Raw genomic sequence first — 16898 nt, 5'->3', positions numbered from 1 at the left:
GTTAGTGCAGATGTTGGACCATCAAAAGCACCAGCTCCTCAAACTACTCCCTTCCTGTCCTATTATTTACATCCAAACTGCATGAGTTGGTACAGTCATCTCCCAAAGCAAAACACCTTACAAATGCCCAAAGGCTTTTGTACTTTCAAACTCTACTTCTTCCCTCGTGCGACTTTTATGCTTAAGGGCACTACAAAGACGTCCAATTATTTAGATGATTCCGTCCAAACTTGGAAACAACAACGCCAGATGTTTACGTAAGAACAAGGGATCTTCGCAAAGCCCAAGGTCTCCACGCTCGCGGCCAGGTTAACGTCCATTTTTCTCTAGCATATTTCTTTCCTAACGCGTTACAACTGCAGGTGGGTAGTGGAGACAGCACCGCTCCTTTGTAGGTTTTTTTTTTTTTAAGTGAACCCTGAAAAGCTCGGCTGGAAGAGGGGGGAAAAAATCTGTCCGACTCGCTTCTCCTCCAAGCCCTTCTCCTGTAGACAATAACGGGACTCTATGGCAGAGTGGGGACATCCCTTTGACAAAAGGCACGGCCTCTGTGGCGGCGGCTCCCGCAAACGCCATTGGGGTTCAGCTCCTGCCCGGAGAGTCGAGCGACCGGGTCGTGCTGTGTGTGTGGAGCCCGGGGCTCCGCCACACACCCGCAGCCAGACAGGCCACAAAGGGTGGGCGAGCGCGCCGAGCCTGGCCGAGGAGATGGCGCCGCGCAGGCCCCGCGGCCTGCACCGACGGGCCTCGGTCGCGCCGGCATCCCTCCCGCGCCAGGCCCGGCAAGATGGCGGGACAGCCCCACGCGCAGCCGGCCCCTGCCCGACCCGGGCGCTCCCGCCGACGCGCCGCGGCCCGAGACCCCCCACCCCGCGCCCCCGGAGTGCGGCGGCGCGGCCGCGCGGGAGGGCCTTCGCGGGCGGGCGGGCGGGCGGGCGGCCGCGCGGGGCGGGGGGCGCTTACCGTGAGCGGAGCGGCTCGGCCTGACTGGAGCCCTGAGGAGGAGGAGAAAGAGGAGGAGGCGAGGGAGGAGCGCGGGCTGTACGCCGCCACCGCTGCGGCGCCCATCGCGGAGACGGCTGCCGGGCCGCCGCGGTGGGGGGAGGGGGCGTCGCGAGCCACGCCGCGCTGCCTCATGGGTAGGCTCCGGGGTCGGGCCTCGCGCGTCCGCGCTCCCCGTCTTCCCGCCAACGCGGGAGGCGAGCGCGGACATGTGCGCCGTGTCGCGGGCCCTCGAGGCGACAGCTGGACGGGGCTGAGCAGGGCCACGGCGCTCGCTCGGCCTGGAACCCGTGGGCGCCCGGCTGTGAGTTCCGGCCTCCCGTGTGCGAGGATTAAAGAGCACGGAAGAGAGAACCTGGGAGAAAAATTCGGGTTCCATAGTGTTACCACATTTCCCTTTTGCACGTACGCTTTTGTCTGGATATCTCTTTCATCCCTGTTGTGTGAATAGTAGCCTGTAAGTGGAAATGGAAATGGAAAAAAAAATGGCCTATGTATTTAAAGGAACACTTTGTAAATCTGATCGGTTAGTAAACTGTCCCCCGTGCAGTGCCCGAAACGTAGATGGACGTTCGTGTGCTTTCACTATGTCAGGTTACCTTTTGTTTTGAATAACAATAAATTCATGGGCGCTGGAGAGGTGTTTAAGAGCCCTTGTTGCTTTTGCACAGGGCCCTGATTCAGTTCCCAGCACCCACGTGGCCGCTCACAACTGTCTTGTTACTCCAGTTCCGGGGGATCTGGTGCCCTCTTCTGGCCTCAGTCGGTATTAGACACTAAAGTGCCGCCCAGACATATTATATGCTGACAGAACACAAATACACATACAAAATTTAAATACCATGAGGGTTTCCTTACCTTCTACCACGTAGCCTATATTTTCATAAGTAGGGAACTGTTGGCAATCACAACTTCTTTTATTATAGTCTTAGTTACTGATACACTTCCGCACAGAGAGAATGGCGCCAAAAGGTTTAAAGGGAACACCATAGATTTCAAAGAGGATGAAAACAGAGAACTGATACATACGTAAAGTGAGTCGCGGCAGGTGTTTAGGAAAGGTATCTCGGGACTCCGGCAAGAGGCCCTCAGAGCTTGGGCTGCAGTATGGAATTATGGGGACTATAGAGGCCTAAAATTAGGCAAGGCGCAAGACCCGTCAGAAAGACAAGGATGACACTGGCAAGTCAGACAGTGTGAGTAGTCAGGAGTTGTCTGCCTATCACTTGAAACACACACCAAGTGGTCAGGCGGCAGGGAGGCAATGCAGTCACCATTTCAGTGTTAGGTGTCAGTCCAGCTAATCCAACAATGGCTGGCTATGAACAGAAAGTCCAAGAATCCAGTAGTTGCGCTATGCCTCCTGGATATTTCACATGGCCTTCAATATACCCTGGAATGGAATTGGTAACAAAGTAAGGGCAAGCAGGCAAAGAGCAATAGCTTCCTTCCTCCCACGTCCTTAAATAAACTGCCAGCAGAGAGTGTGGCCTAGGGTAGAGGTGGGTTTTCCCAGCTCAAATGATCTGAATTAAAGATGCGTCTTTCTATCTCAAAGATCCAGCTCAGAAGTGCAACTTCTACTTCAGTTAAGCAAAAGTCCCTCACAGGTGTGCCCTCTATTTTTGGGTTTTAGTTCATTCCAGATATAGTCTACCAAGAGTAGCCAACATAGTGCCCTTCCTTTTACGATCCAGGAGGGATTGCTGCTTCCTTTATTGATCTGGTGTATTCTACAAATTCTCAGGACTGGTAATTTTTATTAATTTTTAATATGCTCACCCGTCTATATGTTCCTAATCTGGTTTATAGAAGCTGCTTTTTTTACTTGGATGTATAAGTTATTTATCCATCTGTCTTATTGGGGTGGTGGTGTACACCTTCAATTTGCTTGGGAGGCAGAGGCAGGTGGATCTCTCTGAGTCTGAGGCCATCTTGTTCTACAGAGTGAGTTCCCGGACAGCCAGGGCTACACAGAGAAATCTTTTCTCAAAAAACAAAACAAAACAAAACAAAGACATTGAAATGATATATAAATAAATAATAAAAATAAATTTAAAATATTGGTCCACCTCATAACAGTGTCTGCATGTACAGATAAAATATGGTGTCATTCTGCTTTTGTGTGTGTACCCAAGATGGAGCCAATTAGGTTAAGCCACAGCCTGATCAGAACAGACATTTTCTTATGCGGATAGCTCTCAAAAGATCAATGACAATAATACCCTAATTTTCTTTTTTTGTTTTGTTTGTTTGTTTGTTTTTGTTAACAAAAACAATCTCGCAGCATTTATTATCACTGGATAAGGGGCACTAAACAATACAAAACAAAAACAAAAACGTTTCAGGCTATTCTCAGAGCAAAAGGCACCTTTAAAACCACTGAACTGCCTTCTCAACTTCTCCTGTGCGTGACCATTTCTAGTTGGAAACACTCTGGAGCAGAGTAATGTTATCTCCCTTTAGCATAATCCAACCCAGTTGTTTTCTTGACTTTGTTTTCGAACGAATCTCTTCTGCATCATCTAATACGAGGTTCATGTACTCATCAAAGCCAACAATACAACCCTCTACCCGCATGTTCACTTCCTCACGCAGCCACACCTGAGATCTATTTTGGAAGTATCTGAAAATGAGTTGATTGGCTGCGCCATCACCTTCTGCATCTTCTGGCCTGCCCGCGATGCACCATGGTGGGAGGCCCAGAGACCCCGCAAGTAAGAAGCAGTACCCTAGTTTTCAAGTGTGAACGACAAAATTTTTGCCTCTCACACAATGTCCACACTTCTCAGTCAAACACCGGCTCTTATGAACCTGTCTTCCTATTGTGATTAAGTTTCTTCTCTACAGTTCCAAACTTTTTGCAGATATTCCTCATGAATGTAGCCAACGTGCTGATTATCTTTCCAGATTAATCTTCCCAAGAAACAGCATTTGAATGATTTTGATTACTGCCATCCTCAAAACTTTTTTTTGGCTGCTAATAGCAGTAGCAATGGGGCACTGGGGACTCAGTCAGGGAAAGATGTGATTTTTCACTTTGCCCCAGAAAAGAATTTCCAGATGAGCCAGTACAAACAGTATTGGAGTTTATTAGGAAGAAGTTCACACACATTCAGTCATAGGTTAAAAGAGAGAGGAGGACTCAGGAAAAGGTAGGGTGAGTAGTGAAATAACATAATAACAAGCTCAAGAGACTAGTCAAAAAAAAAAAGCAGTTGTTGCCAGGCGTGGTGGCGCGCGCCTTTAATCCCAGCACTCGGGAGGCAGAGGCAGGCGGATCCCTGTGAGTTCGAGGCCAGCCTGGTCTACAAAGTGAGTCCAGGATGGCCAAGGCTACACAGAGAAACCCTGTCTCGAAAAACAAAACAAACAAACAAAAAGTAGTTGTTATTGAACCCCTACTCAGATCTAGCCAATGGACAGGACATTCTCCACAGCTGTGTGGAGAGCGGGGACTGACTCTGACTGCCCTGTATTTGACCACTTCCCCTTGGTGGGGAGGCCTGGTGGCACTCAGAGTAAGGATAAGCAAGCTACCAAGATGAGACTTGATAGTCTATCACCATATAGTGGGGGAGGAGGTCCCCCTCAGACCTAAGGGAGGGGAATAGGGTGAAAGCGGAAGGGAAGGAGGAACGGGTGGATACAAGGAGGGGAAAACAATTGAGATGTAATCTAAATTAATTAATTAAATAAAATATTTAGCATAATTAAAAAAGCAGTTGGTAACATACAATTATGCAGAAAGGGATGCTAACTTAGAGAAAGGCAAAAAACAAACAAACAAACAAACCACTGGAGCACTGACTCAGCACAAGACAGTGGCTTTTAAAATCCTCTACACTAACCTGAGTATGTGGTTATGCAAGAGGAATGTTGTATTTATGTTGACAGCCTTCACAGAAAATTTTGTTGATTTGTGGAATTCCTGATCCTCAGTTGGCGAGAAACTTCACCAGACTCTGGAGTTCTTTTTCCTCCCATGCCCAATATCTTGCTTCACTGGAATACACCTTCTTGGCTGTCTTGACTCACTTCCCACACCGCCCTATTCTTCTCAGAGCTTTGCTTTCGCTCACCACTAACATTTTCACACCTCTCTTACACGCTGTATGTGTGGTTCTCCTCTTCCCTGCAGGGCTGATGGCCACCAGCCCACTGAGGCAAAAAGAGCATAAGATGAGAAACAGGGCCTGGAAGGCTGTAAGTACAACAGAGACCAAACACTCCGGGAACCACTTCAGAAGCTCCATCATTCAACTTTAATCAAGGAGAACAAAGGCTACGTAGCCGTTGGGGTGTAGGTGGGCGGGCTTCCAGGATAGCTGTTCATAAGTGGTTGAAACCAGGTACTTATAGAATGCTTATTTCTCATTTGGCAGCAGGCTCCTATCATATGAATGAAGGGCAACATAGTACCTAATTATCCTATAGGCAAAGAGAGGGGAGAGCTAGCAGGGCGCTTTGTCAAGGGCCATATATCAAATGTGGTTAGGGGCATCTATGTCTAAAGACACTCTCCAGATGGAGTCAGGCAGAGAGCCAGAGGCCCTGCTGGGGAGACTGAATCCTGCACCTAACACCGAGCTTAGAATGGCTGTTGAGCTCAGAGTGGCTGTCTGAACCGGGAGGACTGCAACCTCAAACAGCAGGCTTCTTCCAACATGTATGTTCACCTCTGAGTATCCACATAATACTCTCCTGTGTGTCATGCTGGATACCTCTCCCTTACTGATTCTAATGGACCCAATTTTCCAGCTTTCAGCTGGTTGTTGGGGTGCACGCCTGTGGCCCCAGCACTCGGGGAAGCAGAAGCAGGTAGATTTCTGTGGGTTTGAGGCCATCTTGGTCTACAAAGCATGTCCTGTACAGCCAAGGCCACACAGAGAAACCCTGTCTTAAAAAACAAACAAACAAAAACAACAGCAACCCCCCCCCCCAACACACACACAATTTTCCAGTTTTCATCTCACAATTCTTTTGTCTTCACTGATGCAGTTTTGGGGCAGAATTGATACTATTCTCCTAAAACAGGTCCACACTGGTCCTGACCTGCTGCTTTTAGGATGAAAACATGGGCTCCAGCAGCCCCAACAAAGTAGGCTGAGCCACCCGCCCTAGTGTGCCAATCAAAGAGATAAGTGACCACTTTGGAAAGAGGAATAGATAAAGATGTCTAGTGACACCCCTCCCAAAGTCTATCTTTGTAGTACTGAAATGAGCTTTAAACTCTTAAATAGAGGAAGAACTGTGGCAAGGTGTTGGCTCTGTTTCTTTGTTTTTGTTTTGCTTTTTTTTGTTTTGTTTTGTTTTTTGAGACAGGGTCACTCTGTGTAGCCTTGGCTGTCCTGGACTTGCTTTGTAGACCAGGCTGGCCTTGAACTCACAGAAATCCATCTGCCTCTGCTTCCCGAGTGCTGAGATTAAAGGCCCTGTTTCTTAACAATTAGACTTTGTTATACAACCCAACTATCCTATACAAGAGGGAAAAAAGGTTAAAGGGAAACAAGAATAAACCTTCAGGTATCTGTTCCACAGGACGGATCCCCAGGTGTCTCTGGCCTGCATGCTTATCCAAACCAGCAGCCTTCTCCTTCAGGACTGTCTCCTCTCTTCTCTGCCTGCGCCTCTCTCTAGGGCTCAATGGCTGATCTCCTCTCCAGATCCCTCCTCCCATTGATGTTCTATTAGAAACACAATAGCCCAGCCTGAGTCCCAGGTCTGTTTCCTGAATTCCAGACCCAGGATGGCTCCACTCAGTCTATCACAATGTCAATCTCAGTGGGTTATCTGTGGTGTTTGCAAGGGGCAAAGCCGGCCATGACTGCTTTTACCTGGGACAAAGCCTGCAGTCCTTCCACACATCCCCCTTTTCTCTTAAAAAAATAATTTAGAACTATATACACAAATATACATATATACAGAATCATCAGGTATCAAATATATAACCCAGTCCTTTTATATTTGTTAACCTTGGAGAAAGTATTCCACTATCCTATCAAAGAGAGTCCTTTCCTATTGTCTAAGGTTTTCTAAATTTTCTTCATTAGAAATTGCAATTATCAGTCTATAAATGTGTTTTTAATTCTTAAATTAAAGCTTATATTAACACTGTGGCTATCTAGTCTTCAATCCCATCAGAGACCCAAGAAGGAATTCTATCTAATGTAAAGGAAGTGCTGGCGGGCAACTTCCATGTGTGGATAGGACAGAGAGAGCTGATCCCTTGGACAGTCACCAGATTCTCTCCATTTTTGGGGCAATCAGTCTTCAGCTTTATCAGCCCAAAACATCCAACAAATGCTTTGTGAAGCAGGAATTCTGACAGTCTGGTCCACCTAGTCTCTGCAAAGCTGGACAGTCACCTTCCCAGCATCTCTGTTGATCATAGTGGACAGTCAGCCTGTCATCAGCAGTAGAGGTAAGAGTAGTTCTTCAATCCAATGACTCTTCTGTCACCCTCGTCTCTTGATGCCCTCATCGTCAATGATGTACACAGAGATGCAGCCAGGAGTGGATGTCTTTCTCTGTCAGGAAAGCCAAAATGTCCCAGTGGAAGACATCTCCAGAGTCGCCCAGATACCTTCAGCTTTTCCAGTTACTATAAGACATGGTCCCGCTGAAAAATGGTGCTGAGAGTTATGATGAAATAGCATGGCGTCCTGTAGACATGATGGATTTAAAACATTTTAAGGAATCCATCATCAAATATGGTATGCACTCTGCCTTCATCAAACAAATGTTAAACAGCTGGGCCACACAGAATAGACTTGTTCCTCAACTGACAACTGTAACAGCAGGCAGATTTAAAATGTTAGTAGGCTGTCAGTGCACGGGCAGGGTTCCCTAGCAGGCTGCGCAGTGGCTCTGCCACTCAGGAAGGCACAGCCAATGGAGCCGATGGGTGGGGGTTGAGATTTACAGGTAATTTACCAAAGATATAGGAGGCAGGCAAACAGTGCCAGTGGGAGGGAGGTGCAGCCATGCAGACAGAGGTGGGGAGATACCTACCTTCCAAGTCCTTGGAGAAAGCAAAGCAGCAGAAATTTGTCTCAGCTTAGAATTGCGGTAAAGGTGGTAGCCTTGAGAAACTGTCTGGAAGGCTTGGTCACAGCTGGCTTTAGGCAAGCACAGAAAGTGGGAGAGCAAACAGAATGGTCCTCTGGGTTTTGTATCCGAGTCACATGGCACCAATTTTATATTTAAAAATTAAAGGCAGTAAGATAAGGTATAATAAGGTACCAGGCAGCAGCTATTATATTGTAGAGCAGTTTATTAAATGAGCATGGTGAGAGAAGGGAAAAGGGGAGGGGGGGTACCCCGAAGAGAGAGAGGAAGAGGGAGAGGGAAAGAGAGAGAGAGAGAGAGAGAGAGAGAGAGAGAGAGAGAGAGAGAGAGAGAGAGAGAAGAGAGAGAAAGTAAGAGAGAGAGGGGAGAGAGAGAAAAAGAGAGGGGGGGGGCGGGGAGAGCACGACCTCGTGGAGGGTTTGTCCTTTTATTTGGCCCTGGGCAGGGTCATGCCGCTGTGGCAGGGAAGCGATGACATCACTAATAGGTGGACTGAAGCAGAATGCTAACAGTTTCAGCCAGATTTACTATCACTTTGCCAATTACAGTTCTTCTTTCAGGGTAGGGGTAGGACTTTTATTGTAGATATAAGAGAGAGAATATCCAGAAACATTTGGAGCAACTCGAGAAAAGCAGACGGACCGTAACCAACAGACTTAGAGAGAGGGAAGCATGACAGGGGATAGAGAAAGCACAGTGACAGAAGCAGGAGCAGAGGAAGAGAGCATGGAGAGAACAGAAGGGCTGCATGGAGAATGCCTAGCTGTGGGGCTGCGGGAAGGGGGGCGGGGGAGGAGTGAGAAGGCCTAGGTTGCTGGCGTGTGGGCTTTGAGATATATCACAGACACCTGTGATACTGAAGGAACCTCGAGGCTAGCATTTGTCCCGTCTGCCAGAGGTAAGGGAAATGTCTCCTTTTGGTAGATGAGAACTGGTTTCACAAGTTCCTGGAGAATGTTGGCTTTTATGTAACCACCGTAAATCTTTCTATAGTCCACGGACTGCCTTGGGCAATTTGGGGAACTGGGGTTTCCTTTGGACCTGACATAAAAGGTGTATCAATATAAAGCTCAGAGAGATTTTGCCCTCCCTCTGGGGGAGTGTAATATTAGACTTGAATACAGCAAGCATTGTAATTTTTTTTAAAATTTTTAATTTTTTATTAACTTATTCGTTACATCTCAGTGGTTATCCCCTCCCTTGTATCCTCCCATTCTTCCCTCCCTCCCATTTTCCCCTTATTCCCCTGCCCTATGACTGTTCCTGAGGGGGATTTCCTCCCCCTGTATATGCTCATAGGGTATCAAGTCTCTTCTTGATAGCCTGCTATCCTTCCTCTGAGTGCCACCAGGCCTCCCCCTCCAGGAGACGTGGTCAAATATGAGGTACCAGAGTTCGTGTGAAAGTCATACCCCACTCTCCACTCAACTGTGGAGAATGTTCTGTCCATTGGCTAGATATGGGTAGGGGTTTAAAGTTTACCACCTGTATTGTCCTTGGCTGGTGCCTTAGCTTGAGTGGGACCCCTGGGAAGCATTGTAATTTTTGTTTACTCTTCTGCTACTAGAGAGAACCAAAAGGAAAGAGGAGCCCCGTCAGATGAACGGGTAAGAGAAACAGTAATATTAGCTTTCCAGAACAATATTATAGGACAAGCTACAGCCAGAGGTCCCAGATGTCATAACACCCGGTGCTTTAATTGCTGCAGAATTGGCCTTGGACAAAGAAACTGTAACATTAAGAGTTCCAGACCTCAAAATAATAGGTTCACTCAATTTGGAGTAAATGGTACTCGCAGGGCAGAACAAGGAGCATCTGGCCATGATGTCTATGAGGTGTCAAGACTTCCAGGGTACTGTAGCTGATGTGGGGAAGGAAAACATTGGGCTATGGATTGTCAATCTAAAAGCGATGTGCCTTACCAGCAGGAAACAGCAGGAGAGGCCCATCAGCTTGGGGGCCCCACCAACAATACCAACCGGATTTCCCTGGCCAGTCCAGATTTCCCTGGCCATCCAGAAGTAACAGACTCATAGGAAAATGGGAACTGGGTATTAGTGATCTAATGCATGCTACTGAAGGCAGCGCAGCCTTGGATCTGGCCTCATATATATCTATTACATTATCTCCACAGGTTGAATGTTACAAATTAAGTACTGGTGGTTATGGACCTTTGCCTTCAGGGACAGTGGGAATAATTCTGGAAAGAAGTGGGTTGACTTCCCAAGGTCTTATTGTGCATCCCAGTATTATAGATGGGGATTGTAAAGAGGAAATAAAAATCATAGCATGTGTAAAAAAGGAGATGCAAATTAATGCAGGACATAGAATTGCTCAGCTGTTACTGTTTCCTTATGTGTTAAGGGCAAAGCCACTCCGGTAGAATGAACAGGTGCATTCAGAAGGACAGGGAAACGTGTGTTTTGGCAAACAATGTTTAATGATCAGAGACCTAAATTAATAATACAAATGAATGGTGTTGGATTACAAGGTCTGATCAATATTAGAGCAGACATCACGATAATTTTTTTTTTTTTTTTTTTTTTTTGGTTTTTTGAGACAGGGTTTCTCTGTGTAGCCTTGGCTGTCCTGGACTCACTTTGTAGACCAGGCTGGCCTCGAACTCACAGCAATCCGCCTGCCTCTGCCTCCTGAGTGCTGGGATTAAAGGCGTGCGCCACCACGCCCGGCTGACATCACGATAATTTCAAACAAGTATTGGAAACCAAATTGGCCACTTCAGAGGTTAATACAGAAATTATAGGAATTGGTAAATTATCTCTAATACAACAAAGTGTATGGTGGTTTAAATATATGGGATCAGAAGGGTAGACAGGGAAGCTGAGACCCTATGTGGCTGACATACCTATAAATTTATGGGAAAGGGATCTCTTACAACAGTGGGGCACTCAGATTAATATTCCTGCTATTACAGAGATAAACAATAATGAAGCTAGGGCTGAAAGGGCATATGCTTCTGGAGGAGATATTAAGATGAATAATCAGGAGCAACCGTAAGCTATGCCCATTGTCAAAATTCTGACAGGTATTGAGTTTCCAAATTTATAAGAGGGGCCACTGCTGATGTACCAACATCCTTGCCCCTATAATGGATTTCCAACAGCCCTGTGTGGCGAGAGCAGTGGCCCATAACAAAAGAAAAATTGCAGGTGCTTCATCATTTAGTACAAGAGCAACTGGATGCTCAGCATATAGAAGAGTCTACTAGCCCTTGGAATTCCCCTGTGTTTTTGGTAAAAAAAAAAAAAAAAAAAAAGAAAAGAAAAGAAAAAGAAAAAGAAAAAGAAAAAGAAAAGAAAAAAAAGTCAGGCAGCTGGAGGATGATAACGGATTTGAGAGCAATAAATAAGGTGATCCAACCAATGGGTCATTTACAGCCTGGAATTCCTTTACCTTCCCTGTTACCTAGGTCTTGGCCTATAATAGTAATCAACTTAAAAGACTGTTGGTTTTTTAAAATGATACCTCTGCATGAGAAGGATAGGGAAAAGTTTGCTTTTTCAGTACTTACGCTGAACAGTAGTGGTCCAATGAAAAGATGCCATTGAAAGGTACTCCCACAGAGATGTTGAATAGACCCACTTTATGCCAAAATTTTGTGCAATGACTATTAGAAATAATTCACAGGCAGTTTCCTCAATCTATCGTTTGTCATTACATGGGTGACATTCTGTTGGCTGATTCTGATTCGGAGACTTTAGAAAAAATGTTTAAAGAAATACAAAGAATTCTGCCACGCCGGGGATTACAGATTGCTGTAGAAAAAAATACAAAGAGGAGATTCAATTACCTATTTAGGATATAAGATAACTGAACAAAAAAATAAGACCACAAAAGGTACAGATCCATAGAGATCAGTTGCAGACACTAAATGACTTTCAAAAATTAATGGGAGGAGGCATTAACTGGTTAAGGCCTACAATTAGACTAGCTACCTGTGAGTTAAGTAACTTATTTCAAACGTTACAAGGGGATTCAGATTAAAACAGTCCAAAGTGTATAACAGCTGAAGCAGAAAAGGAGTTAAATTTGGAGAGCAAAAACTGCAGAACATATATGTGGATAGAATTGATCTGAAACTTGGTTGCATTCTGATGGTTTTGCCTTCAAAGCATTCTCCTACTGGGCTCCTTATGCAAAGGGAAGACCGGATTATGGAATGGATATTCTTAGCAAATAAAGTAAAAAATTGAAGACATACATAGAAAAAATTTCTGAATTGATTACAAAGAGAATAAGATTGTGTCAGGAACAGACCTAGTGGAAATTGTAGTGCCTCTTACTAATTCTGAGATTTTTGTCATTATGGGTGTCCTGGTCTGTGGGACATATCAAACCAGGGTTCATCTGAAAGAGGGGGTGCAAATTGGAAGAGACAGAGACATGTGGGGTATGAGGCCAAGACGGATTCTGATCAAGGCCCACTTTATTAAAAAGCGAGTACAGTTTATATAACAAGGATGCCAAAAGCTCTATTACAATCTCAATTCCCCTAGTCCCCAGGCAAGAATACAATCCTCTGAGTAGTTCCTGTAAGAACTTCTTTATTCCTCTGGGTAGTTCCCTGTAAGAACTTCCTTAGTTCTTTTCAAAGGTAAACAATCCAAAAACAGCCTGAACACAAGACCTCCTTCAGCCAAGGTCAACAACTTGAAGGTCATAGTGTGCAGCCTGAGCACAGGATTTCTAACATGGCTGAATTTAGCATGGCTCCCCACATATGGGTAATTAATGAAGATTGGCAAAAGGCTTGTAGTAATTATTTGGGAGACATTAATAACAAATACCCAAAAAGCATATGTGTACAGTTTATAAAAAGAGCTAATTGGATCCTTCCAAGTATTGTAAAGAGGACACCAATACCAGGGGCACACACCTTCTATACTGATGCAAATAAGTTGGGTATGGCTGGTTATAAGTCTGATAAAACAAGTAAGGTGATCAAACACCCATTTACTTCCATTTAAAAATCAGAATTGTATACAATCCAATGATGCTGTTAGATTTTTCTGAATCTCTTAATATAACCACTGACTCTCAGTATGCAGAAAGGGTTGTTCTGCATATAGAAACTGCTGAATTTACTCCTGATAACTCTGAATTAATTACATTGTTTATAGAATTGCAACAGGTCATCCAAAGTAGAAACTATCCCTTGTGTATTACTCATATTTGATCCCATACAGGTTTACCAGGTCCATTGGCACAAGGAAATGAGGAAATAGACCAGTTACTAATAGAAAAGGTGCTTGAAGCCTCAGAATTTCATGAAAAGCATCATATTAATGGTATTGGTTTGAAGAAAAGATTCCCTATCACTTGGCAACAAACCAGAGAAATAATTAATAGGTGTCCTACGTGTTCTTTGCATAATCAAAACCCTTTACCTGCTGGAATTAACCCTAGGGGTACCAAAAGGAATGAAATATGGCAGATGGATGTGTTTAATTTTGCAGAATTTGGAAAATTAAAATACATACATCATACAATCAATACATATTTGGGATTTAGATGGGCAACAGTTCTGCAAAGGCTGATTGTGTAGTTACTCGTTTATTAGAAATAATGGCAATTATGGGAATACCTGCACAAATTAAGACTGACAATGCTCCTGTGTATGTGTCCCTTAAGATGAAGACATTCTTTACATATTATAATATTAAGCACATTACTGGTATACCACACAATCCAACAGGGCAGGCAGTTGTAAAAAGAGTTAATCATATCTTAAAAGAGATGCTTTTTAAACAAAAAGGGAAAGGGAAAGACCCCCAGGGACAGATTAAATAATGCTTTGTTGACTTTAAATTTTCTTAATGTTGGTGATGAAGGGACGACAGCAGCTGAGAGACACTGGGTTAAAGAAAAAGCTGAGGAATTTGGTCCACCAATTTACTATAAAGATTTATTGACTATGGACTGGAAACCTTTTTGAGGTGGGGCGGGGGGTATGCCTATGTTTCTAATATATGTATACACACACACACACACACACACACACACACACACACACACACACACACACACATGCCCAAACAAGAGGCTTGGGGAGAGGACTTGGGATTGTTTGGACTGTTCATCAACACTTCGAGAGAAAACTGTTTCAAGGCTTTGGGCTCCAGCTGAGGCTCTGGACTTCAGCTGCTGTTCCAGGTTCCCACCTTGGTTGAATTGTGGGTTAGCTGAGGTCCTGCTGACTATGCCAGGAGAATCGTTCCTCAGAACTGATATCCTTAAGGTTTCATTGTCTTTAATCTCCTTTTCCTATTGTTTGGGTTAGTCCGGTTGTAAGTGAGGTATGTTGTTAGTGAGTTTATAATTTGTTAAGAAAATTGAGCCTACATAGGAGAGAAAAGAGGTTAATGTGAGCAGGAGAAGTAGACATTTTTAGACTCAGTTCCTTGGAGTGATTCTACTGGCGTAGCCAGCAGGATACCAGCAGCCCCATTAAACAGCAAACCAGCAATTCAGCAAAGGTGACTGCAACCAGAGTAGCGGGAATCTGGAGCAGCAGCCAGAACCCGGAACCTTGAAGCATTCTCTGGAGTGCCTCTCTCTAGGACTGTCTCGAAGTAGAGCAATGAACAGCCAAACAATAAGAAGCAATGCCAAAATCAAAAAGCCAAGCTTCTTGCTTCGTTGGATATATATCTCCTCTCAGAGTCTGTACTAGGATGTTTATTAGTGGGCAAAGACCATGCCCCCACACGAGGCAGTTCCTCTTTTAGTGGATAAACATCTTGTAAGGCTCTCTCTCTCTCTCAGCCTAAGCCTGGGAACGTGACCCAGACAAGCTTGGGAAAGTGACCCAGAAAGAACTGAAGGCCAGTTTCAGTTTCTGAGATCAAGGTGGCCAACCGAGATAAACCATTTCAACTAAGGTAAACAATTTTCAGAAAAATACCATCTGGAAATTCTCTGGAAACTCCCCAACACCCCTCCCTGCCAAGAATAGCCCCCAAGACCAACGACCCCGGCCATAGCCAAAACATTTAGACAAGCACCCTTAGCGACCACCAGAGCCAATCCTAACATAGGGCACACAGCCCCTCCTAACCTTTACGGTTTTAGCCTTTAAGAGCAGTCTGTAACAGTGACTCAGTGTGCCTCCCTCCCGAGTGAGTGCTGAGGCCCCATGACGAGCGTCAGCAATAAACCTTGTGCTTTTGCATCAACACTGTGGTCCTAGAAATTTTGAAGGACTGGTCCACATAGTGTCTGCAAAGTTGGACAGTCAATTTTCCAGTGGCATGCTTGTTCACAGTTAGGACAGTCAGTCTGCTATCAGCAGTAGAGATAAGAACAGTTTTTTGGCCCAATTGTATTTACTATAGTGCATAAAAATTATCTATCTATCTATCTATCTATCTATCTATCTATCTATCTATCTATCTAAGTATATCTAAATAGAAAAACACTGCTTGTTTTTAGCTATGTACTATCTTCTTAACCTAAATAAAGCTTGTTTCTGTAATTAACTAAACTAGTATCTAACAAGACTACAAGTAACATTTATAGGTAACTAACTACTAACTTTCATCTCCAACCATCCTGAACAGTTCACAATAGTTAACTTTCTTACGACTAGAACTTTATATCACAATTTCTTTTCTTTTTAAGATTTATTTATTTACTAAGTATAGTGTTTTGTCTGTATGTACACCTGTTTACCAGAAGAGGGTACCAGATCTCATTATAGGTGGTTGTGAGCCACCATGTGGTTGCTGGGAATTGAACTCAGGACCCTTGGAGGAGCAAACAGTGCTCTTAACCTTTGAGCCATCTCTCCAGCTCTACATCAGATTTTCAAATGAGTTGCGTATGTACAATATATTAAGCAAAAGTTGAACAAAATACTTTTAATTTTTTATCTATGCAGTATGTACAATACATTAAGCAAAAATTAAACAAAATAATCTTAAATTTCTATCAATATGCCTACCAATGCAAAATATTTGAGGCTAGTAGATTCAATAATGTACCTTTTTAAATTTTTATTTATTTTGGTTTTTCAAGACAGGGTTTCTCTGTGTAGCCTTGGCTATCCTGGAGTCACTTTGTAGACCAGGCTGGCCTCGAACTCACAGTGATCCGCCTGCCTCTGCCTCCCCAGTGCTGGGATTAAAGGCGTGCACCACCACTGCCCAGACCCAATAATGTACCTTTTATCCTATAATTCTATATCGCCCCCTTTTATCACTCCCTTTTCCACAGCACTAGATAGGATTAAAAAAAAAAAAAAAAAAAAGACAGAAAGAAGGGTAGAGGGGGGGAAGAAAGAAATCCCTAAATCTAACCTTTATTAACTTATAACCAATCTCCCTAAATAATAACAAACATTGGTAACCCACCAAAAATACCCACCTATTAGGAATTGGGGAATCATGTTCTTTTAAGGTATGATTAGCTCTTTCTACAACTGCTTGTCCTGTAGGATTGTGTGGTATACCAGTAGTATGCTTTATATTATAATATTTAAAAACTTCTTCATCTTACTGGATACATATGCAGGAGCACTGTCAATCTTAATTTGTGCAGGTATCTCCATAATTGCCGTTATTTCTAATAAGTGTATAATTACACAATCAGCCTTTTCAGAACTTAAAGGAGTTACCCATTGAAACCCTGAGTATGTATCAATGGTATGATGTACATACCCTTGTTTTACAAATACTGCAAAATAAAACACATCCATCTGCCAGATTTCATTGCTTTTGGTATCCCTAGGGTTGCTTCTAGCAGGCAATGGGATTTGGTTGTACAGAAAATATGTAGGACACTTTTAATTATTTCTTTGGCTTGTT

General features: G+C 44.1%; 1 protein-coding gene across 5 annotated transcripts in view; it reads right to left on the bottom strand.

The window, feature by feature from the left end:
- Znf280d (zinc finger protein 280D) overlaps positions 1 to 1103 on the bottom strand; it is an 88016-nt gene extending 86913 nt beyond the window's left edge. For all 5 annotated transcript variants that reach the window (XM_051140536.1, XM_051140537.1, XM_051140539.1 and 2 more), the window contains exon 1: positions 964 to 1103. The gene's annotated coding sequence lies outside the window, so the exon portion shown is untranslated. The remainder of the gene's footprint in view (positions 1 to 963) is intronic.
- Between the last annotated feature and the right edge of the window lie 15795 nt (positions 1104 to 16898).

The sequence above is a fragment of the Acomys russatus genome, chromosome 32 (assembly GCF_903995435.1).
Source record: "Acomys russatus chromosome 32, mAcoRus1.1, whole genome shotgun sequence".
Lineage (NCBI taxonomy): Eukaryota > Metazoa > Chordata > Mammalia > Rodentia > Muridae > Acomys > Acomys russatus.
This window is presented reverse-complemented; position numbering and strand designations above follow the sequence as displayed.